A 25,930-nucleotide genomic window follows, 5' to 3' on the forward strand; every position below is an offset into this window, starting at 1 on the left:
GGTGCTGGAGAAGTAGCCAAGAGCATTATATCCTCATGCAGCAAGGGGGTGGGGAAGGAGGGAGAGGGAGAGAGAAGAGGTGGAGAGACGGAAGGGGAGGGGCGGGAGAGGGATTGGCATAGGCTTTTGAAACCTCAAAGTCCATTCCTGTGATACACCTCTTCCAATAAGGCCACACCTCCTAATCCTTCCCTGACAGCTTATCAAATCAACTGGGGACTAAGTACCAAATATATGGAACCTATGGGAACCAATCTTATTCTCAGCACTGCACTGTTCTTATTCCCCTTAAAAAGGCCACCACAGGGGCTGAGGAAATGGCTCATCTTATAATAGTAAGTAGCATTTGAAAACACTGAAGAATATTTAAGAAAAGAAAGGCTGGGCATTCTGAGTTCCCAGGAAATGTTCAATACTAGGAACTTAAGAAATATCCGGGGACTCAGATACCTCTGAGGAGTCTTGCTTTCTAAACCAAAGTTGCTACAATTCTATGAACAGCAGCAGGCCTAGAAAGCCCAGGTGCCTGACTGTCTCATCGACCTGGCGCGTGTAGTATTCTACCATTCTCATCATAGCTTAGTGATTTCGAGTTTTGTGTGGTTAATTTATTATGCAAGATTATTCATACTGTCCCGTTTCATTGCAAATTTTTATAAAGATTATGTTCTTTATGTAAGCCCCAAACCATCTTACTAGCCCCAAAACATTCTTGCTACTTATTTCATTTAAACTGAAAAAATCTGGGAAATGTGGATTTATTTCAGCCTTGACTTAGATTATTATGACAGAAGCATTCAGGAACTCCAACAGAAAATGAGTTGTCCTTGACTGCTGATAATTATTAACTCAAGCAAAAAGATAATTATGTGTTATAAGCCATGCATGCCAAAAGTCAAGAGAAATTTGTCTGCTTTCTATTTTTTAGGAAAATTGATAAGATGCCACTTTTCTTACTGTTTTTCACACTGCTTCTTAGCTTTCATACTCAATTATCTCCCCCTGGCATTTTGAGAGATGATTAAGAGGCGTTGCTGTGAAGGCCTGACAAAGTGGTGATTGTGTAATTGCACCCAAGCTCAGTGTGCGACTCTAGGGGGCCACGGTAGCTTCTGGCTTGATTCCCTTTCCCCCTCCTCTTGGTGTTTCTGAGACAGGGTCCCTCTATACAGTCCTGGCTGACTTTGAAATTTCTCTGTAGGCAAAGTTGGTTTCAACTTCACAGAGAGCCTCCTGCCTCTGCCTCCTGAGTCTTGGGAGCGCCTGGTTCCTTTTTAGGATGAGGAAGTAACTTACTTTCAAAGTTTCTGAATTCTGGGTTGTTGGAGCCCTTTTGATTGGGGTTTTTGTGATATCATTTTTAGCTGTGTACTACATTGTGCCTAGTGTCCATGGAGGCCAGCATAGGGCATCCGATTCCCTGAAACTGGAGTTATAGATGGTCGTATACCTGCATGTGTGCTAGGAATGGAACCTGGGTTCTCTGCAAGAGTGGCCTGTGCTCCTAACTGTGCTCCTCTCTAGCCCATAGGTTTCTGACTACCTGTTGCGAGGTATGAAGTTTCCTGTGTTCATATGTGCTTTGTGTGCTCCCAGGGTCCTTCTAGGACTTCTTCATGTATGTTAAACATTCAGTGTGTCCCCCCGCAGCCTGAGGTGGTCACGTGATAGTTGATATATCTGGAGTGTTGGTATGTGGAGTCACGTCAGAACATCCTTATGTAAGTGAAGGGGAGACCAGGCTGTGTCAGTTCAGGCTTGTCAAGTTAAGACATTCTCAATAGAATGATCTTGGAAGGTATGCTGTTAACAGAACAATATGAAATCCAGTCTGTGTGGGAGTGTGTGTGCCTGTCAGCCAAACACTGTAGCTTCTAAATAAGAGTTTGTTACTGCTGTGGCTTGAAGGCATCTTTAGCTGAATTGCCGTGTGCTTGTCTTGGCTCCCTCGGTTGCTGTGAGCCACACTAGTTTACTGTGTATCATTTTGAAAAGCAGCATTGATGCAGTTAGGAAGTCTTAATTTCCAGTTTTGTCCTTATGCTTGTTTTTCTTGTGATCTTTGAGGTCACAGTGGAAAAGTGAGTTGAATTTTGTTTTGAAATTTCCTTCGAATAGACAGTTAGGCAGCATCATTGCATGGTGACTCCATGGCTAGAGAAGCTATTGTTCTGAATGGATTCTTTGGATACTATCTTAGGCCTCTTGAATCGCCCTGCTCTTCTGATAAGTAGGTAGAAGAAATTGCCAGAGAGAAGATGTGCAAGTGTGGAAGTTGTTTTTCTCTCGAGCATTGAGTGGCTGTCTCTTCCTGCCTGTGTCCTCTGAGATCTCTGAGGGTGTCAGGCTGCTCTGTGCATTTCGAGCCATTGATGCCTCTTCCCTGGAGTGCTCGTCCATGCACAGTCTTCCCTGGAGTGCTCATCCATGCACAGTCTTCCCTGGAGTGCTCATCCATGCACAGTCTTCCCTGGAGTGCTCATCCATGCACAGTCTTCCCTGGAGTGCTCATCCATGCACAGTCTTCCCTGGAGTGTTCGTCCATGCACAGTCTTCCCTGGAGTGCACGTCCATGCACAGTCTTCCCTGGAGTGTTCGTCCATGCACAGTCTTCCCTGGAGTGCTCATCCATGCACAGTCTTCCCTGGAGTGCTCATCCATGCACAGTCTTCCCTGGAGTGTTCATCCATGCACAGTCTTCCCTGGAGTGCTCATCCATGCACAGTCTTCCCTGGAGTGCTCATCCATGCACAGTCTTCCCTGGAGTGCTCATCCATGCACAGTCTTCCCTGGAGTGCTCATCCATGCACAGTCTTCCCTGGAGTGCACGTCCATGCACAGTCTTCCCTGGAGTGCTCATCCATGCACAGTCTTCCCTGGAGTGCTCATCCATGCACAGTCTTCCCTGGAGTGCACGTCCATGCACAGTCTTCCCTGGAGTGTTCATCCATGCACAGTCTTCCCTGGAGTGCTCATCCATGCACAGTCTTCCCTGGAGTGCTCATCCATGCACAGTCTTCCCTGGAGTGCTCATCCATGCACAGTCTTCCCTGGAGTGCTCATCCATGCACAGTCTTCCCTGGAGTGCTCATCCATGCACAGTCTTCCCTGGAGTGCTCATCCATGCACAGTCTTCCCTGGAGTGCTCATCCATGCACAGTCTTCCCTGGAGTGCTCATCCATTCACAGTCTTCCCTGGAGTGCTCATCCATGCACAGTCTTCCCTGGAGTGCTCATCCATGCACAGTCTTCCCTGGAGTGTTCATCCATGCACAGTCTTCCCTGGAGTGCTCATCCATGCACAGTCTTCCCTGGAGTGCTCATCCATGCACAGTCTTCCCTGGAGTGCTCATCCATGCACAGTCTTCCCTGGAGTGCTCATCCATGCACAGTCTTCCCTGGAGTGCTCATCCATGCACAGTCTTCCCTGGAGTGCTCATCCATGCACAGTCTTCCCTGGAGTGCTCATCCATGCACAGTCTTCCCTGGAGTGCTCATCCATGCACAGTCTTCCCTGGAGTGCTCATCCATGCACAGTCTTCCCTGGAGTGCTCATCCATGCACAGTCTTCCCTGGAGTGCACGTCCATGCACAGTCTTCCCTGGAGTGCTCATCCATGCACAGTCTTCCCTGGAGTGCTCATCCATGCACAGTCTTCCCTGGAGTGCACGTCCATGCACAGTCTTCCCTGGAGTGTTCATCCATGCACAGTCTTCCCTGGAGTGCTCATCCATGCACAGTCTTCCCTGGAGTGCTCATCCATGCACAGTCTTCCCTGGAGTGCTCATCCATTCACAGTCTTCCCTGGAGTGCTCATCCATGCACAGTCTTCCCTGGAGTGCTCATCCATGCACAGTCTTCCCTGGAGTGCTCATCCATGCACAGTCTTCCCTGGAGTGCTCATCCATGCACAGTCTTCCCTGGAGTGCTCATCCATTCACAGTCTTCCCTGGAGTGCTCATCCATGCACAGTCTTCCCTGGAGTGCTCATCCATGCACAGTCTTCCCTGGAGTGTTCATCCATGCACAGTCTTCCCTGGAGTGCTCATCCATGCACAGTCTTCCCTGGAGTGCTCATCCATGCACAGTCTTCCCTGGAGTGCTCATCCATGCACAGTCTTCCCTGGAGTGCTCATCCATGCACAGTCTTCCCTGGAGTGCTCATCCATGCACAGTCTTCCCTGGAGTGCTCATCCATGCACAGTCTTCCCTGGAGTGCTCATCCATGCACAGTCTTCCCTGGAGTGCTCGTCCATGCACAGTCTTCCCTGGAGTGCTCATCCATGCACAGTCTCAGCCATTTTTTGGGCAAAGCGTTCACTTTGTTTAGATTAGAGAACTGAAGCTCATGTAGGGTGCAGTGTTACCCACGGCCATGGAGGTACTTGTAGAAGATACGATGCTCCGAGAAGACTTTCTTTTTGGTAGCTACACAGACTGTGCAGTTTTTAAATCATGGCAGCCGACACCCATTTGACTTTCAATGTTTTCTTTTGCACTGGGGTTTAGGAATTGAGTCTTGTATGATTTTGTCCTCTGTGGTGATCTATGAAATGTTTTAAGCATATGTATTTGTATATGCACATGTGCATATAATCATTTAGTTTTGTTTTATTTCTGAAACAGTTTTACTTTGTAGCCCAGGCTAGTCTGGAATTCACTATGCAGTCTAGGCTAGATTTGAATGTGAAGTTATTCTTTTGCCTTGGCCTTTCAATTATTGGTATTGTTGGTATAATTATGTTTTTTTTTTTCAGAATTCCATTTTTCTCAGACCAATTAGGAACCAATTTGTCCAATGTAGGTTTAATTTCTGCTTTTAAAATGTTTTTCTCTTGCTTTTTAAAGAAGCCCACCCTGAGTCCTATGCTTATGTTAGATTTTTCTTAGTCTAGACAGGAGCATGCTCAGAGGAAGCTTTCTCAAGAAATACCCCTGCTCAGAAGAAGCTCGCTCAGGAAATACTCCTGGTACATGAGTTATGGCAGTTATTCACAATGGCCGGCCTTCACTGTGCCTCTTTATAGTTTTAAATAGGAAGAGTGAATTTTGAATTCGTCCTTTCTAATATGAGCTTGGATGCATTACAGGGAGGACTAAGTTACATCAAGATCCCATTGCTGGAAACATGAATATGTACAAGGATGGAACGCAGTTTACATGGACAGACCCACGGCTCCAGCTGCATATGTAGCAGAGGATGGCCTTGTTGGGGCACTAATGGGAGGAGAAGCCCTCGGTCCTGCCAAGGCTGGACCCCTAGTGTAGGGAATGTTGGGGGGGGGAAGGGGCGGTGGTGGAGGAAGGGAACACCCTTATAGAAGAAGGGGAGGGGGGATGGGATAGGGGGTTTATGGACAGGTAACTGGGAAAGGGGATAACATTTGAAATGTAGATAAAAAAAATCCAATTAAAAAAACAGAAAAAGAAAATTATGCTACATATTCATTATAGAATTTTCCAACCACTAGAATAGAAATATTGCGAATCAAAGACTTCTCTTCTTAAGCAGCTTATCAAAGGTTTAAAAAAAAAAGAGGATGGAGCACTCTTTACTTGTAGATTTTGTCAAAGACTTTCATATTTCGGTTTCCCAGACATAGATCTAGAGCCCTGTGAGAAGACACGTAAGCATGCTGTGCTTTCAGAATGTCCCAAAGGAGAGAGTGTGCCAGCTGTGGTCCTTGAGGTCCCCGAGCTAAGATGAGCTAAGATGAGAAAGCTAAGCCTGCTGACCTAACAGAACAGGACGAGCACGTTAGAGTGCGCTGTGACGCGCGTCGCTGTGACTCGAGGTGTCTAAGGGAGGAGCTGGAGGATTTGCTTCACTCTGTTTCGTCTTCACCTTTCTCAAGTGTTGATCACATGGGCTTTCAGAGGCAGTGATTCATGAAATGGTCACCTTTCGGGATGGCAGCAGAGCGGCTTCTGGAGGAAACTCCTGGTCTCGTGTCAGTAGTTGAGCTTTTGTGTTTCCTTGAATTGGAGCTGTGTTGTTCAGGTTCTTTCTAACAAGCAAGGTAGGTGGGTTTTCTGAATGTCGAGAGGGAAGATGGGTACTATCCGCTCTATTCTCCTGAGAACCTGCTTGAGACCGTAGTTACCTTTTTCTGTACAGAGTATTAATCATATCATAACCGGTTGATACTGTTGTAACTATGAAATTAGGTATTGAATACATATTGATTACAATAATGGATTTCATTGGCGTTTTCCTATATACATATACATGTATTTTGATCACATTCACCACTGCACTGTCTTCTCCTGTCCCCTCTCCTCTCACTGATTATTTTTCCCAAATAGTTTTCCTCATACCTTTATTTCCTTCATTCTTTCCTTCTTTTCCCTGTGTGTGTGTGTGTGTGTGTGTGTGTGTGTGTGTGTGTGTGAGAGAGAGAGAGAGAGAGAGAGAGAGAGAGAGAGCCGTAATGGGTTTAATTAGGATTGCTAAGAGGAGCAAGGGTGAAGGGTTATTTACAGGAACATGAATACTTTACAAGCTGCTGTATCACTAAGATGTTTTTCCCTCACTCAGCTGTCACTAACTACTCATAGATCCTCAGGGAAGAGTGGAGCCTCATGAACCCCGTCCCCACTAGCTCCCATCAACTACCTATAAGCATCCAGAGATGGATCTAACTTTTCGTTTGTTGTTTTGACACAAGGTCTAATATACACAGAACAGACCTGTACCTGACTAAGATCTAGCATGAGCTGCATGTTCTGATCCTCCAGCTTCTAAGCCTATGGAGTGTCTGGAATTCCAAGTGTGTCTAGGTGATGCTGGATTTGAAGCCCAGAGCTAAGCTGCCCCTCTACCCACTAGGCTACACTCACCAGCACCCCAAGTCTTCAGGGAATGATGAGGTCCCTTGAGAACCTCCCCTGTCCATGATAAGGCTTTGATGGATCAAGATCAATGCAATGGGTTGCAATGAGTTTGTAGAGGCAACAGCCATGTCATTTCTGAAAGACAGTGCTCCATAAGGGACATTCTATCCCTTCCTCCATTACATTCTCTCTGCCCTCTCTTCTGTGATGTTCTCTGGACCTGAAGGGGGTGATACAGATATCCGGTAAGGCTGAGCATTCAGCAGACACTTTTCCTCATTGCTTTGACTGGGCTAAGCATGTCTTTTCTGTGTAAGAAATGGCTGTTGGGAGTTGGTTTTCTTCTCAAGAGATCCTGTAATATTGTTTATTTTACCCCTGTTCATAGTAGATTATAACACAAGAGCCTTGCTCAGAAGTGGGAGGGGAGAACACAGAAAAGAGAGTAACCCATGATTGCATTACCTAGGGCATTTGATTCAAAAGTCAGTTGGCAATCTAAGACTAAAAAGATAGGCTTGTTTAAAAAATTCTCTTGGTACTTGCATTTGTTGGCAGTGAAGACAGTTGTATATTTATGGCTATAACAGGTCAGTCTGATTCTTAAAAACGTTTATGAGTATAAAGTTACAGGGAATTCATAATGTGTTTTTAGAATACCTTACAGAATAAAGGCCACTGGAGCTTTTCTTCCCATGTCTATTTACAGCTGCCCCGCAAAAGCATATGATGCCCGAAGAGGGCAACATGACAGAGAAAGCTTTGTAATAACTGCACAGGTATTGGCTGTCTGTCTGGAATAGTTTAAAATAAAATACAGTAGAATCAGAAGATCATTTATTACAATAAATCTTTTGGAAAATGGAGACAATTGGTTTGTCTCCAATTAGAAACTTAGAAACTGTGTTTTTGTGGTTCATGTACATGTTAAGGTGCACATTAGTGTGCATGTACAATATGCATGCATGCATGTGGGTGTTGTCAGTTGGATGTGGTCTGCTTTACTTTGAGACAGGTCTCTGAATGGCCTGGAGCTCATAGATTAAGCTGGGCTGTCTAGCCAGTAAGTCCCAGGGATTGTCCTCTGTGGCCTCTTCAGTGGCTTAGAAGTGGGTACCAGCTTTTTTTTTTTTAATGTGGGTGTAGGGATTGAATTAAGTTTTTTTACAGCAAGCACTTTACTGATTGAATCATCTCATCAGCCAGAGAAACTAGTTTTGAAATAGGATTCATTTCATAACAATTATGACAACTCCTTAGTGAATGGAGTAGTCCCGGAGAAGGCTGCTGAACAGAAATGAATAAAGTGTCATACAGCCAATAGGTCAAATATAATAATAAAAAATTTCTTTCCCATAGGATATCTGATATCTGCCCTTTTTTGACAATATTTCATGTAGCCCAGGAGCTTGGGCTTTACAGCCAAGGGTAACCATGAACTTCATATTCTTCCATTTGTATATTCCTAGTGCTGGGGTTCCAGGTGTGGGTCACCATGCCTGGCTGATGGGCTAGCGGCAGGTACTGGGGATTGAATGCAGGGCGCTGTGCATAGGCTAGCACTTACTCACTATATAACCCTGGCTGACTTGCTTTCCATGTATTGGAACTACCTAGTCCCCTCTTTTAAAGTTAATTTAATCTACTATAATGTGCTACAGTATTTAGTTACACTGAAGCTCAGGTTGCGTACTCAGGTTCTGTCTTTCTTTGATAGTCAGGTAAGTTAGGCCTGGAATCAGCTAAGGATATTACAGTGATGGGCAAACGATGAAAGGGTCCTGCTCATCAGAATTTCCAATGAAAGGGTCCCGCTTACTGGAATCTCCAGCCATTCTCTTGATTTCTCACATTGCATTCTGAAACATTTTATGGTGAAATCTCACTGCTTCATTTCCACGCTTGGCTTGGTTTCCTGATTACACATGATACAGTTTACTGAGACTTTGTTAATTTTATTTACTTCTGGCATATTTAACCCAACGCAAATTATAGTTGTCTAAAATAAACTCGTAATCTATTTGAATCCTAGGTTTTGGTTGCTTGATCATTGTTGAGGCAACAGAATAACCATGTGGCGTTCTGTACGTCTAGGCAATGCTGGTTTGCAGCCTGGATCCTCTTAGGATAGAAAATACTATTGATTCATATGAGGAATTGTGGGTTAGTCATTGGCAGTATCGGTTTGGACAACAGAAACATAAAATGTAGAGTACCTTTGTAAGTCCTCTAGATGGCAGAACAACTACGATGTATACACTTTAGGAACTGTCCAGGAGGAACAGGGGAGAGATGGCGAAAGCGGGGCTGTAACCTTTCTCTCTGAGAGAACTAGATTTGTATGCTTTCCACATCTATGTTTTCATCTAAGATCTTTCTTGAAGGAATGTAACTGCTAAAATATAGTATGACAACTTTCCAAATCTTGAACTGGGTACCCGGACATGAAACTACAGACTTGGTGAGGACCATGTGTCTAATCATTTCTTCACTGCAGCTAACTCTATTCCAGCACCCAGGGGTGAGTTCTGAAGCAATGCCAGCTTACGCTTGCCTTCAGTTCCGTCACAGCACAGGCTTTGCCACTGCCCTACTTACACAGAAACCACCACTGTTGGCATAGGCTTAACTGATGGGAAATCCTGAGGTTCTGGTGATGCTGTGACCCACAAACTCAGAAATATTTGATTTAGGTACTTGTCTTAGTTAGGGTTTCCATTGCTGTAAAGAGGCACCATGACCAAGGCCACTCTTATAAAGGACAACATTTAATTGGGGCTGGCTTACTGGTTCTGAAGTTCAGCCCATTATCATCAAGGCAGGAAGCATGGCAACATCAAGGCAGGCATGGTGCTGGAGGAGCTGAGAGTTCTATATCATGTTCCGAAGGTAAAAAGAAGACTAGTTTTTAGGCAGCTAGGAGGAGGGTCTCAAAGCCAACCCCCACAGTGACACACTTCCTCCCTCCAGCAAGGCCACACCTTCTCTAACCAGGATACACCTCCTAATAGTGTCACTCACTGGGCTAAACATCTACAAACCACCACAAAACTCGAGCAAAGTCTAAGGATTAAAGCAAAAAGGAAAATAAATGCAAGATTTTGAGGGTGTCATTGTCTCTGCTCTTACTATCTGATGGCTAATTTCACTGTCTCTTCAGTTTCTGTATTTTATTTCATTTCTTTTTATGTATGAATGCTTTGTGTGCATATGTGTTTGTACATGATATGTATACCTAGTGCCCTAGGAGGCCAGGAAAGGGATCACTGGCTTTCTGCCCATTTGAGACTGTTCTTGAGAATGTACCAGAACATATTTTCATTGAACACACCCACTGATTAACTAGTTCTGAACATACTTGAAAATAGACAACGAATGTGATTATTATTCTCCTGGCCCTCACCCCTGAGTAACGCAGAGTTTCATAGACACGACATATGTACATTTTCAGTGATCCTTGGCAAACTGTCATAGGAGAAGCAGTATCAACGTGCTAAGGAAGGTTTTACGCACAAATGGCTTTTCTGTAGATATTACAAGTTCCTCCCAAATTACTATACCTAGAAGTTTGTCCTTGTGACAATCTGTAAGAGATGAGAGATTGTTAGAGTGCCTTGATACAGCTAAGACTTTAACTGAGTTCCAGCCAGCTTTTCTGCATTATTCTTCCAGAAAGTTCAAGGTTTTCACTAGAGTAACTGAACTGGACATTGTCTTTTGCTTTGCTGTTCAAAGAGCTCAGAATTTGATGCTCCATTTCTACAGCAGTAAATAGGAAGGCTCGAGTGTTCTGACGACGTCGCCAGAATGACATTGCATGACAACTGTCAAAGCATTTTCCGATTGATCTGCATTCTTGAATTATTTGACTTCTATTTCATGTTATGTGAAAAATAGGGGCTGTCAGGATTGTCCAGCAAATGCTCAACAATACAGTAATTAATCAGTACATAGGAGCAGTTACATACTCTTACAGACCTCTCACATTCTGTCATCTCAAGCAAAAGGTAACCCATAAGTAGTGAGCTTGCCTTGCAGTCATGTGTGAGGATGTTAGTGCTTTGTATTGAGTACTTGTTTATGGTCTGAACTAGGAGGCTGTCACAGACCACTAGGACTTTGATTGCTATTAGTCTAAAGGGACTACATCTGTGTTTGTGGAAGAATTTTCTGGTCTGCATTGTCCTCAGAAGCTAACTGTAGTTACAAAGAGTGGCGATAAAAAGAGGGGAGATTGTTCATGTGAGCACATGTGTGTGTGAGCTCTTGTTTTTATTTCCTTTGTTAAGTTCTGACTTATATATAATTCCAGAGTTGTTTTTTGTTTCTTTGCGAGTTCATGTTGAAGGAGCTTATAGAACAAGTATTTCTTGTGTTAACTAGATCCCTTCTTGCTGACATGCTACCATATTAATTACCCTGGGATCACTTCAGAATGTGTACTTGAGACTTGCATGTTGAGAGGCACTGTCCTTCCCATTTGGAGTATACAGAGAGCCTTTCTCAAGGCTTTTGAGCAGCATTGATGTCTCCAGTCGGACTGGGGTAGTCTTGCACCTGAGTCTTTTCTGACTCCTACTAATGCCCGGTCCTTAGTGGAAGTGCCTTCTCTTTCATTTTATCCTCATCTGTGACGTTAGGTAACAGAATGCTTGCACCCCCATGATGTCTCACATTATTAATGAGGTAAACTGTGAAGTGGTCCTTTAATCCTTCATAGTTGATGCTGCAAAGTGACAGGTGCTGTGAGAGGATTTTTCTTTCCCTAAGTCAGTTCCTGTCACGGGTCTCTGGTGTCTCAGTGGTCTGACTTGAAATGAGTGTGTTGTGTCTCTTCTACATCTAGCGCCCCTGAAAGGGTATAATCATGTGTGCTATCAGCCAATTCCCCAGTCATAGTTTGTGATGTCACAGACCAAAGACCATTTTCTCCCAGCAGGGACAAGATGGGGAGAGGGGACTGTCCATGATGATTCCATCCTTATTCACGTCGGTTACTTCCTAAAGAAAATGAGCCACAAGGCCCAGTCCTGCTCAAATCCCACTGAAATCCCAGTGACGTACACAGAGCATGGCATCCACCTTTATACTGTCTTAAAACTCTTTTAAAAAATTAAAGACTTAAAAGATATACAAATGTACATAAGCAGATACATACTTAAAGTAAGGTTTCTTGATATGATAAACACTGATACATTAAAGTGAATTTTACATATATTCAAATTAACAATAAAATGTGTTGCTTGTCATTTTAGGTAAAATGACCTTATTTTAAAGCCAGGTATGATATCAGAGACACTTAGTGGAAAAGCTTTACTTTGATTCATGTACCTATTTTTCTTGTAGTTTAAATAGGGATGCTAATAGTGTTTGGATGGTGTAAATGGTCAGAATCTAAGATATATGATAATGGATGTCACTAGTAAGGATATGATAGCCAAAATATTTACCCCATATCATGTTGAATCACAGAAACAATTATCAGTCATTGATTATTCTCCAAGATTCAAAAATCTCATCAATTGTACTCACTTTGAAACCCCTTACATGGTTGCTGCCAGGGTGGTTCAGTGTGCAAAAGCATTTGCCATGTAGGTAGCCTGGAAACCCTAGTTCAATCCCACATAAAGGTAGGAGATAGCCCACTACACAGAGTTTGCTCTGACCGCCACATGTGGTGTGGCTACTCCACCCCACCTCTCTCTTACACACACACACACACACACACACACACACACACACACACACACACACACACACTCTTTAAAAACTAAACTTGCTGGGTATAGTGGAGCATTTCCAGAGAAAGACAGATCTTGGAGTTCGAGACCAGCCTGGTCTACAGACCAAGATCCAGGACAGCCATGGCTATACAGAGAAACATTGTCTTAAAAATCAAAAACCAAAAAACCCCAAAAAACAAATAAGTAAACAGTAAAATGAAATTAGTAAAAAGCTCACCCATTAGTACCTGTGAGGTGCTGAAGCTCACAGCGTTTTAGTGCATCAGTAACTGTAGACTGTGGTGAGTTACTACAGTTGGAAGCTGTCACTGAGGCTGACAGCTTTCTGAATGGATTGTTATAGATGGGAGAGAAAGTTCACTGGGTCTAATGCTTCAGAGATTAACTTGGAAGTTTGCATTTGGTGTCTGTCTGCCTATCCGTTGTCATTGGAGGCTATGGAAGGAAGCAAAGTCCCTAAGAAGTGGGACAGGAATCTTCCGCAGAACAGTGAGTAAATACTAGGAACATTGTTTTACATCCCCTTCCATTCCAGTTATTAGAAGTAAAACAAGCACAGTGTTGTAAATCCCCCTTTCCTTGAGTTGTTTGAATTGTTTAATTATGATTGCTTTTATTGAATCCTTATATTTTATTGAATACTATGTGACATATTTTCTTTATATGCATTTTTAAAAAACATGTCAATCTGTAAAGCATGGTATGAAAAGGTGAAAACAACCTTTAGTGACTCAAGTAAGTCTTATATATTAGCGGGGGAGGCAATAAGCCAGCACTTCAGTTTAGCTGTTACGCAAATGAAACTTTGGAACTTATAGTCTTTCCCCTCCTGAAACACACTGGTGTAGTTTCAGTCAAGTCACTGCCTGTGTTGAAATGAGTGCTTTCCTCTGATACTGGAAATCGACAAGTGAGAGTGCATAGTGGCTTCATATGCAAAGGACAAGTGCCATTTAAGGTTGTCTGTGCAGTGTCTTGAAAAGAGTAAAGGAGGAGTGGTGGGTCTCACCTTCTGAATTAACAGCTGAAGACAGAAATCATTCAATGGGATGGAAACAATTTCCCTTCTTCCTATCACATTGTCCTGGGGATGGAGCTCACGCCCTGCGTAGGCCAGGAGAGAAGTCTGTCTACTGAGGAGCTGTCTCCCCAGTGCTCACATCTGTGTTGAGAACAATCACTTTGGATGGTTTTTCTTGGATTAGCCAATTTCTTTAGTTAGGTGTGGTGCGCTTTGGTTGTTTTTCTTATCTCCACCCTCCCAGGCTAATAGAAATATGCCTTTGTTTTAGGGCTTTTGCTAAGGTTTTTGACCCTAACTTCTCAGTTGAACTTATGACAATGACTTCATTCTAGTGAAGTTGTAGGGAGGGCATTAAAGTATCATCAGGTGGAGGAGGGCTGACAGTTCCTGTCTGTAGTTTCTACACAGAGTCTCTTCAGAAATCTCCTTCTGGAGTGAGTGCTAGGGCGTTTCTACAAGGCACTCACCCTTTAAAATTCTCTCATGGCCTTGCATTTTGAAGTTCAGGCCATCAGCTTTTGATGAGAACTTTGGAGGTTTAAGTGCACCAGACTTCATTTCGTTCTGTTCTTAAATGTTCCGTTGCTCTGCTACAGAACCATCCCTGCTGTCTTTGGGGTAAATTCACCCCGCCCTGGCAGTGTTCACTAGAGGTGTTTCCCTCGGTGTGGATGAGAATGACATCACAGTTTAGGGGTTTGTTTTGCTAAGGATTAAAGTCAGGCATTGAGCCTTTTAAAAACATTGACAGAAATGTTGCTAACCAGGCTGATGAATTCTTTCTTTCCCCCAGTTCTCTGGCAAGCTTGGTAAAGACTTCTGTGGGTGCCTCTTAGGCAGCATTCTGGATGCTTCTCATGCAGATTGCTTTCAAATTACAAAATAAAATTATAATTCTAAAAACAATGAAGATAAATTCAGTGAAAAATAGACGGGATTTGCAAGCCATGTTGTTGCAGAGCCGTCCAGCATGCAGCCTAAGTAGAAACAGGGGTTTACCTCAGAAGGTTTAAGTCTGCATAAGGCTTATGGCAGAACCACATGAAATTCAAATCACCGGCTCCCTCACTGAAATAACAGGTATCATCTCAGTAGTTATGCTATGAATCAATGTCATAAAATTGAGTCTTACCTGGCAGGAGTTGGTAGAAGCTCAGCGAGGAAGGGTAAACTCTCACTGGAAATGCCTCATCGACTTTGCTGTGGTGATCTCTTTCACCCATGTGTCTTATTTTTTGCAGCATCTCTGAGGCACGGTAATCCCGTGGCATTAGTTAGCACAGGTAGCAGCAAGGTGAAGATTCCATTCGGACAGGATTATGGAAATCAAAGGGTAAAATTTGTCTTTATCGGATAACAGCCATTGATCTGACCACAGAGCTCAGAACTTATTAAAAATTCATTGGTTATCTCAGCAGTGAGAAATCCTGATTGCTCTTGTAGATGTTTCAGCCTCTGGAAAAGTTCTGCTCACCTGTAATTTAGAGTCTCCAGCATCTCCAGATCACGCTGCTGTAACACTGTTGTGTGTTCCAGAAGCGTGGGTATTCTTTAACACCTTCTGCTTCCCTTGGCTTTTCCCTTATCAACTTTCCGTCCTTCAGTCTCCTGTCTGCAGAGGTTAAGCATTTCCTTTCTTTCCCGAGTGCTTCTGTTAATACATCGCTCCAGTGCACTGGTTTCTGAGTGGTGAGGGAAAAATCCAAAAGGAAGAACAGCTTTACCACATCCCAGACACTGAACGTGAATGAAGCGCTGATCGGCTCCGTTCAGACCAGACAGCCAAGTGGTGGGATGCTGCTTTCATACACAATGAGCCCATTAATTACTCCTCCTCATGGACAGCGGTGCGCCCTGGCAGGAAGAGAGGAAGGAGCAGAGGGGCGGATGCTGTTCACTAGGTGCTCTTCCGAGCAGCTTGCCACTGAGGAGGGAATCAGGAGAGGCTGCAGCTCTGGAGTGTGATCAGATAGACTAGGCAAGAGTTATTTTGACAGACAGTTAAATGACGTATTTTGGAAGGAAAAAAGAAAAAAAAAGAAAAAGAGCTTAGCAAGAGGTAGCTGGAGTGAGGCTCCTGCGTGCCGTACGAATGTACATCTCTCCTGCTCGTCCCTTTGGCTAGGAAGACTTCCCACCTGTGCTGTGCAGTATTTGCAGGGTCCTGTCCAGCTGAGTTATCACCATGTAGCTTTCTCCAGTGAAAGGGAGTTTTAAAAGGTCTTGGATAGAAAGCAAATACTGTGAGTTAAGGCGATGACAGGGAAAGGCATCTCTTTCCTTAATTAAAGATGCACGTGCTTTTATGCATCTTTAGGATATAAGTATTTTGTTGCTTTGGAAGAAAGCATTACAGATCACTTGATATTTATATCTTACATTTTAATGTAATGAATGGTCTTCAACCAGTTTTTTTAAAACTACATGAAATTCTGATCACCTATGTATAAAGTATAGATCTAAAAATGCCAGTTTCATAATTTTTGTTTTTAGTTGTTAAACCTGGCAGGGACCTTTCACCCACTCCTCAGTGGACCCTTTTAGGACTATGACTAGGTAGAAGGATATTTTTTTTTTCTCTAGCACCTCACAAACTTTATTTACCTAAACATAAGCATTAATTAGAAATGTCAAATCTTGTAAATATTGTCCAATTTCAGTCTTACTAGAAATCCCTGAACTGGCCAGAAGGATATTTTAAAATGCTTTAATTATTGAACACTTCAAACTTGGACAAGGTGAAGGGAAACACAGGCTCCTATAGACCCATGTCCACGTTTCAGTAACTGCCAGTGTTTTCTCTTTATTGAAGTACTTTAAAGGAAATTTCATTTTTTTCTTTCTACTTAACTATATATAGTTTACAACCACACAAACACTCTTCCGATGCACATCTTACGAATTCTCTGCAGCCATCCATTGGCCAGTCTACTTGAAATTTCTTGTTCCTCAGAAGCTCTTGTTTTTCCATAGAATTTCTCAAGAGAGCATTCCAAGTGTACTTAGGTGTCAAGCATTAGAAGCTTAAAACCCGACCGGGATAACTACACATGAGAAAGAAGTAGTTTTGATTTCATAGCTATCTTCATGTAGGTTTGTAGCTTGAATATGCAAGTGAGCATATCTTTAGTATTTTCTTGAACTCTTTCCTACTTAACACTGAGGCCATAATACTAAAAAGAATTGTAATATCGGGGCATGGAGTGATGGCTCAGTAGTTAAGAGTACATATTGCTCTTCTGGAGGACCTGAGAACCCATGTTGGGCACCTTACAACCACCTGTAACTCCAGGTGTGGAGGATTCTAACCTCTGGGCACCATGTGCACCTGTACTTGTGAACCCACACGTACTCATACCCATGCAAGAATGCATAAACATAATTTCAAAAATAAATCTTTAAAGATAGGGCTGTTAGATTGGTTCATTGCTTTCTGTGTATTTTCTTGACTCTGTCTACAGTTTAAGGTTCTGTTCTGCTGTCTTGAGACATTTCTAGGGTCTGGGTAAATCCAGTCAAATATAGTTGCTGCCGAGTAACACCACTTTGCTTGTTTTCTTATCAAACACATAACACATAACTAATATTCCAAAGTTTCACCATTGGTACGGGACAGAGTTCCGTGAGACAAAGACCTAGCCAGTGAGGCTGTGGTGTTTCTGAGGACCTGTGACTAGGACACCACACACCTTTCTCATGTCTAGTGCTCATCCCTGTGTATTTTAGTTCTTACACTTGTAAGAATTTAAGACATTTGGCTGTCTGTTTAACTTCTCCAGGAATGCAAGAACATGAAATTTGAGAAAGCTGTGTGCTGCACCTCCTGTGTTGAAGTTTCCTCTCTTTCAGCTTCCCTTCTTTCATCTCACTTCATCTCTCCAAGTGGCTGGGTGGGTGAGAAATGAGAAGGTGAGATATGGGGAGCCATTTGAAAGAGCGTGGATGGAAGTTGTTTTCCCGTGCCTACCTGGGCTTAAAGCCAGTGCTGAGGGCTTCCAGTTATGGAATGCCCCTCTTGCAAGGTGTTCATAAATCATAGACAACATACTGCCAAGGCGTTTGCTCTGTTGTTACGGTATGGATGCTTAGTAACTCTGTGTAGTATTTTTACATGCTCTCCATTATGCCTTGTCTCTCAAGGCCTGTTAAATAAGTGTTGTATGTGTTATACACTTAAGTATGTTATACACACTTATACATGTGCCAGCCATTTCAAAAAAGGGCCAGGAAGTAGTGCTATGGCCATTATATATAGTTAAGTTAAAACAGAAAGGTGAGCCAAAATTCTGCTTTCCTCTTTCTAAGTGGTCTGTAATTATCCTTATCATTTATAACATGCAGCCAGTGTCAGGAAGGCATTTGTCCTGTTGGGGAAATTTGTGTAAAAATTTGGAAAGGAGGGACTGCATATGGAACAGTAATACTAGGGTATATACTTCAGGTCTAAGTTCCCACTCGATTTCAAATCATGACCTCCCAGTAGCCTGGCTATAACTGAATTAGAAGGAAAGCATTCATTTGATGATGTAGACAGTTCTAACCCCCAAAGAAGCTGCCTCCTTTTTACTCTGGGACCCTTGTCCATGAAATAGGGTACAGCTTACATTTAGGGTGTGTCTTCCTGCCCCAGTTAGCCTAGTTTAGATGATTCCTTATGTACACGCTCAGAGATTTGAGTACATGGCGGTTCTAAAACTTGTCAAGCTGACTATCAAAGCATTCCTGGTATTGATCTTGTTCATGGAAAACTATATCTACTTTTACTTTCTCTACTGTGCATAGTTCTCTTCCCAACTTGGAAGATGTTGGGGTCTGGTATGATCAAGACAGACAGTGGCTCCAAGAGTCCCCAACTGACTCCTTCTATTCCTTACTGGGAAAGAAGAGTGTTTCTGACGCACCACACTCCCGTTACCATTTTAAACAGCAGTTCTCCTCCAGCATGGCCACCAACCTGTCAAGCAAGGTATGAAATCTCTCTGAGACTCCGGATGACCTGCAGGTGATCTTGAGGGTTGAGAAGATGATGTGAATTTAAAGAGAAGGGAGGTTTCTTTCTCTCTTTTGTGCCTTGGATTTATAGAAGAATGTTAGTTGTTTTGTGGTTTTTTTTTTCCTCTTTTTTTTTTTTTTCAAGAAGGGTTTCTCTGTGTAGCTCTGGCTATATTAGAACTCGTTCTATAGACCAGGTTGGTCTCTGCCTCCTGAGTGCTGGGATTAAAGGAGTGCACCACAACTGTCTAGCATTTCTTTTTAACTTTCTAGAATTGTGTATTCTGTTCCTTCATGATCTCTCAAATAGAAGTATGCTTTAAAATGCTACACATAGATCTTTTTCTCTTTTTCTTTCTCACAAATATATGTTTATGGAGTGTGCACACCTGTTGTATATTTGTGTTTGCCTGTGTGACACACATGGTGCACATGAATTGATTTGAATATGGAGACCCAATGCTGTTACCGGGTGTTTTCCTTCATTGTTCCCCATTGTTCACGGAGGCAGGATCTCTCAGTTGACCCCAGAGCTAGCCAATATTGCTAGTTTAGATCACAGGCTAGCCAGGCCACTCTGGGAATGCCTTATTTCAAGTGCTGGAATTACAGGGAGCTGCTACACACTTCACATAATGTAGGCCCTGGGGATCCAAACTCTGGTCTTTACACTTCTTGGCAAGAGCTTTGCGTATGGAGTTAGGCATTCATCTTTCATTAGAAAATTTAAAATTGAATTAGGCATCCACCTTTCATTTAAAATTTAAAAGGTTTAAAAATTACAATAAAGTTGCCCATCAGGAAACAATTGCTTTCCTCCTATAGATCATATTTGAATGAACCAAGGGTATTTTTATCTTCAAATGCAGATTTCAGAAACACTTGAAGACTTCCTGAGGTATTTCTCTATCGGTGCATCTTGATTTCACTGCTCTAGACAGTGACCTTTTCCCTTCAGTGAACTGCAGACAACCACTAGAGGTCTCCAGGCCACACTTCAGGAACGTCTGATTTTACAGGCTAGTAGAGTGGATATGGTCCAGGAAGCATTGGTTACTAAGGTTGGTCATTGAAGATTTATGAAGTATTCATTATGTTCCAGAACTGTACAGAGCTGATCATAGCTTTAAAAATGAGGTCTCTGCCCTTGTAGGGGATGTGTTCATAGAACCATGTGTGTCCCCAACTGTAGCAGGATGAAAAGTGTTGCATCCTGATTGCCAGGTCCTTGAGATTTGCAGATATGTCAGAGCCCCTAGAATATTTTCTAGCTCCTCATTCACAGTGAGGTCATTCCTAGCTACCAGCGTTGGGATCCTGCTTATCAAAAGGAACCATGCTCTGTGCAGTGTTGTTTAGATGGGCTCTGGCTTTTGTTTTTCTTGGCAGCTGTATATATCTAATCTTTAGGGAATCTCTTTACACACACACACACACACACACACACACACACACACACACACACACACACACTTTGTGAGTAGATCTCATAGAAGTTTGCTGATTAAGTCTAGAGAATTTTTTGTTTGTTAGTGTCTTTGTCCCACTTGAGCCTCTGCTTTCATAGAATCTTTGAATCTTTGAAGATAGTGTGCTTCTCAGAGTATCTGTGTCCACTACCTGAAAAGCATGGAGTACAATGACTGTCATGTCGGGGCAAGTGCTTACTAGACATCAGCAGTTGTCATTATTACAGAGATTACACGATACTGTCATCTCTGGAAGGCACTGCACAGAAGATTGTTTCTTCCTCCCGTTTCACACAGTAAGTGCTGGGGCCCCATCCTTTCTCATGTGGGTGCATAGCCTGCTCTCCTCAGTGCTGTGTGCTTCATTAGGAAGGGCACACTTGGTATAGTCAGCCAATGTAGTCATCACACTGTTTCATAAGATTTTTATATACATATTTTGAACTAATTTGTAATTGGCAGTTTCAAAACAAATTTTTTTTTATTTTTTTATTTTTTTTATTAACTTGAGTATTTCTTATATACATTTCGAGTGTTATTCCCTTTCCCGGTTTCCGGGCAAACATCCCCCTCCCCCCTCCCCTTTCTTATCGGTGTTCCCCTCCCCACCCTCCGCCCATTGTCCCCCTCCCCCCAACAGTCTAGGTCACTGGGGGTTCAGTCTTAGCAGGACCCAGGGCTTCCCCTTCCACTGGTGCTCTTACTAGGATATTCATTGCTACCTATGAGGTCAGAGTCCAGGGTCAGTCCATGTATAGTCTTTAGGTAGTGGCTTAGTCCCTGGAAGCTCTGGTTGCTTGGCATTGTTGTACATATGGGGTCTCGAGCCCCTTCAAGCTCTTCCAGTTCTTTCTCTGATTCCTTCAACGGGGGTTCTATTCTCAGTTCAGTGGTTTGCTGCTGGCATTCGCCTCTGTATTTGCTGTGTTCTGTCTGTGTCTCTCAGGAGCGATCCACATCCGGCTCCTGTCGGTCTGCACTTCTTTGCTTCATCCATCTTGTCTAATTGGGTGGCTGTATATGTATGGGCCACATGTGGGGCAGGCTCTGAATGGGTGTTACTTCAGTCTCTGTTTTAATCTTTGCCTCTCTCTTCCCTGCCAAGGGTATTCTTGTTCCCCTTTTAAAGAAGGCGTAAAACATTCACATTTTGATCATCCGTCTTGAGTTTCATTTGTTCTAGGCATCTAGGGTAATTCAAGCATTTGGGCTAATAGCCACTTATCAATGAGTGCATACCATGTATGTCTTTCTGTGATTGGGTTAGCTCACTCAGAATGGTATTTTCCAGTTCCAACCATTTGCCTACGAATTTCATAAAGCCGTTGTTTTTGATAGCTGAGTAATATTCCATTGTGTAGATGTACCACATTTTCTGTATCCATTCCTCTGTTGAAGGGCATCTGGGTTCTTTCCAGCTTCTGGCTATTATAAATAAGGCTGCGATGAACATAGTGGAGCACGTGTCTTTTTTATATGTTGGGGCATCTTTTGGGTATATGCCCAAGAGAGGTATAGCTGGATCCTCAGGCAGTTCAATGTCCAATTTTCTGAGGATCCTCCAGACTGATTTCCAGAACGGTTGTACCAGTCTGCAATCCCACCAACAATGGAGGAGTGTTCCTCTTTCTCCACATCCTCGCCAGCATCTGCTGTCACCTGAGTTTTTGATCTTAGCCATTCTCACTGGTGTGAGGTGAAATCTCAGGGTTGTTTTGATTTTCATTTCCCTTATGACTAAAGATGTTGAACATTTCTTTAGGTGTTTCTCAGCCATTCGGCATTCCTCAGCTGTGAATTGTTTGTTTAGCTCTGAACCCCATTTTATAATAGGGTTATTTGTCTCCCTGCGGTCTAACTTCTTGAGGTCTTTGTATATTTTGGATATAAGGCCTCTATCTGTTGTAGGATTGGTAAAGATCTTTTCCCAATCTGTTGGTTGCCGTTTTGTCCTAACCACAGTGTCCTTTGCCTTACAGAAGCTTTGCAGTTTTATGAGATCCCATTTGTCGATTCTTGATCTTAGAGCATAAGCCATTGGTGTTTTGTTCAGGAAATTTTTTCCAGTGCCCATGTGTTCCAGATGCTTCCCTAGTTTTTCTTCTATTAGTTTGAGTGTGTCTGGTTTGATGTGGAGGTCCTTGATCCACTTGGACTTAAGCTTTGTACAGGGTGATAAGCATGGATCGATCTGCATTCTTCTACATATTGACCTCCAGTTGAACCAGCACCATTTGCTGTTTCAAAACAATTTTAAGGATGACTTTAGAAGGCAATCAGTCAAGAGTTTTATATAGTTAAGAGTTTATTTAAGTGTATTTAAGCCAAGAGTTTTATAATATCATTTATAGAAATAAAATGATATAGAAAGCCTGGCAATTGGTTAGTCTCTTATAACAGGTTCTGCTGACAATCCTAAAAGTTATTGATTAGTCTCTTTGTAGATGATAGGTGGATCTATTTCTAAACATAGAGTCACTGTATATATACCAAATGGGCTACTATTTAGCTGTTAAAAAAGAACGAAATTCTATCATTTGTGGCAATATGGGTAGAACTAGAGATTATTATGTAAAATGAAATAAGCCACACTCAGGCAAGTATTATGTGGCCTCACTTGAGGGAGGACTCTAAAAGAAGCTGAGAGTAGAATGGTGGTTACCACAGGCATTGGGAACAGTGGTCACTGACAGTTCTGTAGGAGCAGTAGGGTCTGCTGTGCTCTTGTGTGGTAATATAGCTATTGACTAATGAGCTGCACACTTCAACAGAGCCCAAGAGGGGACTCGGAGAGTTTTCATAATTAAAAAATGCCCGACAAACTCAACATATTTAGTATGATTCAGACATTATGTAACACATGCATGAGTGAAACATGTGACACATGGAACTGATTCCTGTAGGATCAGCGGAGCTCAGAGCTACATTGGTGATCCCTCATGAGTTGGGACACTTCATTTAATAAATTTTGTGAATTATTTGAAGAGCAAATGAGAGGGACTAACCCTAAGATTAGGTAGTATTACGTAAAGCCATTAGGGATACTTGGGTAGAAGTGAGAAATAGACACTTTAGAGTCATCATGAGTAAGTAGAAACAACCGTAATTATGGTGTGTGTGTGTGTGTGTGTGTGTGTGTACAGCAGGGCTTCAAACTGGAGACTCAGTGACTTAATGTTTTTAAAGGATCTTTCTGAGCCTTAAGGGACATTAAGAAGTCAGCAGACTTCGTCCTCTTACAGTCTTCTGCCCCTGAACTTTAGGTGTAGGAGTTCTGTTGTAAATGTATCCACTGGTATCCATTGAGTAGTTGATCTCTGCATTTTGGCCAGGTTTTGTTTGTTTGTTTGTTTGTTTGTTTGTTTGTTGTTGTTTTCTTTCTGTAATGGACTCTACTGCAAAGAAGAGCTTTTTTGACCCAAGGTGTGAATTATACTTCCCGGTGGTATAAGAACAAGTTTAAAAATGCAATTAGGAGTTATGTTGACCTAGTGAAGTGGCCACAGTAGATTCTCTAAACTCCAGAAACTCACTGCCCTGGGTAGCTGGCCCTAGTTAGATGATTAGACAGTTGTTGGTTCCCACTGCTATCCAGCCTCTGGGGTATCTTGTTATGTTGATCATTGTTGTGGTTCATAGATTCCCCAGCTGTGTAGGGCAATTGGTTGGTTCCCTTTCTTGGCAGATTGTATCTCCTAGAAATGGCAGGGAAGTTACACCTATGATACTTCAACAATATGGCTTCCTAAGTTGTCACCTAAACAGTGATAACACTGATAGACATGTTTAATGAGGAAGGGGATTCTCTTGGGGGCCTCTTCATGTTCTGAGATTTATGCTCAAATATCTTTTAGTATTTCTAATGGCAGCCTGCAACAAAAATCTCTCTCTGACACAAACATCCGATCCCTCTTCTCAGCCCAAGTAGTGCAGTTGCCATAACAACCTGATGAGGGTGGCACGTCTGCTGCTGTGGTAGGGTTGTGTCCATCGCAATTTTCAGGGTTTTAAAATTCAGCATGACATTCACAGATGTGACAGAAATTCCATCCGTCCACTGATTTGATTTTTACTCAGTTAAAAGTCCGAAATCACCACCATGTTGAAAAGGATCCATGAGTTTAGTGTCTAGCATTGTGCTTTTGTGAATATATATTGTGAATATATATTTGTTTTCATTAGTAAATGATATAATTCACAGAGACTATAAAGTATAAAGTATAAAGGCTGAAGCTGATTTTCAGTGGTTTCTTATTTGGTAAAAGCAATTTATATTTTCTGTCATTCACAAACAGAATAATGGGTCTCATTGTGACATTTTCATATAAATATTTCATTTAACTTGGTGTGTTATCCATCTTCCTCTTCTAAGGCCCACCCGACTTCCTCTGCCTGCCTCCTGTTGGTCTCCTACCTCTCCCCTTCTGCTGCTTGTCTGATGTGTTCCACTATTTTCTTTTGTCTTTTCCCTTCCCCTAAGATATAGTCCTCCAATTCAGGATCCTCCCCCCCCCCCAGACATACAGACACACACACAGACACGCACAGACACACACAGACACACACAGACACACAGACACACACACACACACAGACACACAGACAGACACACAGACACACGCACAGACACACACAGACACACACACACACACACTCTTACACACAACTTTGTCTACAGTACACATATAAAAGAAAACATGCAGTATTTTCCTGTTTTGAGTTTGGATTATTTTGCTTAACAATAATCTCAAGCTCCATCTATTTTTTTCCTGTAAATAGATTGATTTTAGTTTTCTTTACAGACTGAATAAAATTCTATTATTCTGCACTTACACCACAGTTTGACCAGTCACCTGTAGGACTTCATCTCAATTGGTCCATTTCCTGGCTATTGTGAACAGTGCAGCACAAACCACGGTTGAGAGACTATCTGGGTGGACTGCTCACATAGAGTCCTTAGGCTACGGCCCGGGAGAGTAAGAGATGAGCTCTGTGATTCTTCCTTTAGGAGTTGCCACACTGACTTCTGTGGTGACTGCACCAGTACATGTTCCCAGGTCCTGTGACGAGGGCTCTTCATTTGTTCTGGTTAGTTGTTACCAACTGCACACACACTGCAGTCCCCTGGGAAGAGGGAGGGAACCTCAGCTGAAGAAGCCATCAGATTGGCCTGTGGGCAGGGCTGGGGCATTTTCTTAATGACTGATGTGGGAGCATCCAGCCCACTATGCATTGTGCCACCCGTGGGCAGGTGGTCCTAGGTTGTACAAGCCACAGGGAGCACGGCAGTAAACAGTGTTCCTCCATGGTCTCTGCTTGAGTTCCTGTCCTGACTTCCCTCAGTGATAGATCGTGCCATGGAATCGTAAGAGAATTAAATCCTTTCCCTCCAAGATAGTTCGGTCAGTGTTTTATCACAGCAGCAGGAAAGCAAAGTGTAGGATACCCTCCACATTTGTCATTTGTTTTCTTTTTTTGTGCATGTGTGTCCATGTGTATGCAAAGTCAGCAGTAGGAATCTACTTTTGTTTGTATACAGAACCACCCAGTTTTCCTGGCACCATTCGTTAGAGGCTGTCCTGTCTCTTCAGTGTTTATTATTGCTGTTAGCTGGTACAACCGCCTAACTTTCCACAAAGGTGTCAAAAGCTTGTATTTTATTGCTGACAGAAACCCCCATTTCTGAGCAGGACTTTCCTTTTTTTAGCACGGGGAAATCAAGTCAAGGATCTGGAGACAGGGTGGTCTGAGAGCAGCTCACCTGGTGGGAATGCCTGGTCCTCAGACTGGGAAGTAAGCAGTGCTGGAACAGCAACATCAGCTTGCCTTCACTCGGATCTAAAGTCCCATCTCAGGATGGCGTGCCT

General features: G+C 42.8%; 2 protein-coding genes across 3 annotated transcripts in view; one reads left to right on the top strand and one right to left on the bottom strand.

The window, feature by feature from the left end:
* Chrm5 (cholinergic receptor, muscarinic 5) overlaps window positions 1–15,243 on the bottom strand; it is a 52,402-nt gene extending 37,159 nt beyond the window's left edge. Inside the window, exon 1 of the mRNA NM_017362.5 lies at window positions 14,735–15,243. The gene's annotated coding sequence lies outside the window, so the exon portion shown is untranslated. The remainder of the gene's footprint in view (window positions 1–14,734) is intronic.
* Window positions 1–25,930, top strand: part of Aven (apoptosis and caspase activation inhibitor) — a 132,615-nt gene that overhangs the window by 22,993 nt on the left and 83,692 nt on the right. The window lies entirely within an intron of this gene.

This window comes from Rattus norvegicus, chromosome 3 (assembly GCF_036323735.1).
Source record: "Rattus norvegicus strain BN/NHsdMcwi chromosome 3, GRCr8, whole genome shotgun sequence".
Lineage (NCBI taxonomy): Eukaryota > Metazoa > Chordata > Mammalia > Rodentia > Muridae > Rattus > Rattus norvegicus.